This window comes from Aotus nancymaae, unplaced genomic scaffold (assembly GCF_030222135.1).
Source record: "Aotus nancymaae isolate 86718 unplaced genomic scaffold, 86718_ANA_hifiasm-v0.15.2.pri h1tg000007l, whole genome shotgun sequence".
Classification (NCBI taxonomy): Eukaryota; Metazoa; Chordata; class Mammalia; order Primates; family Aotidae; genus Aotus; species Aotus nancymaae.
In genome coordinates, this window is record NW_026988418.1 from 47,066,676 (window position 1) to 47,067,518 (window position 843).

At 38.6% G+C, this 843-nt stretch overlaps 1 non-coding gene across 1 annotated transcript; it reads left to right on the forward strand.

Moving 5' to 3' along the window:
• Positions 1-469: 469 nt before the first annotated feature.
• On the forward strand, positions 470-606 carry LOC135273514 (small nucleolar RNA SNORA2/SNORA34 family). The gene has a single exon (XR_010341304.1). It is a non-coding gene; the product is annotated as a small nucleolar RNA SNORA2/SNORA34 family (small nucleolar RNA).
• Positions 607-843: the final 237 nt, after the last annotated feature.

The window sequence follows — 843 nt, forward strand, 5'->3', positions numbered from 1 at the left end:
TTTCTAGCCTTCCAGTTTCCACACCTGGCATGATTCTGGCTGGACCACAAGAAAGAGCTGAGGAGAGTGAGCCCAAAAATACCTGCTTATATGACAGCTGCAGTTCAGACAGGTGAGGTAATTAGCTCAGGATCATCCAACCAGTAGGCAGGTAGTTGTGAGATGATGCAAAAGAAGGTATCAGCAGGAGTGACCCTCTATCTGTATTGCATGAAATAAGTATGCTTTGCTGTAGAAAAGAAGGAAACCAAACAAATCATTAGTCCCAATCTGGAAATGAAAAGAAAGGGCATCCCCATGATACCACTGGGTCCCTGGACTGATACCTTCCAAGGCCAATCCCACCTCTCTGCCTCCTACTCTTGTGAACCAATAATTCTTTTTTGCTTAAGGTAATATGAGTTGGGTTGCTATACCTCGAAGCCAGAGTGGTCTAGTAAAAGTATTCCATAGGTATTAAAAAGAATGGTTGGTCCTGATTCAAGGTCAGCAGTTTGCTGAAGCTGTTGGTTTCAAGCAGGAGACTAAATGACTGTCTTTCTGTGGTCTCTTGGCCATTTTATAACTTTGGAGATGTAATGGCCAATTCATTAGAAAGGAACATTTGGAAAAGAAAATGATGGACAAATATACTGACATAGAAAGGGATCACAATAATTATTAAATGAAAAAAGTCGCATTACACAATAGTGTTTTTGGTAGTATTCTATTTGTGTATATAGTGTGTATTTTTATGTTACCTTATTTTATTTCATATTATTTTATTTTAGTAAATGACTAGAGAACAACTGGAAGAATACTTACTGTTAGCAGGAGATAGGATTGGGAAGTTCTCCCTATTTT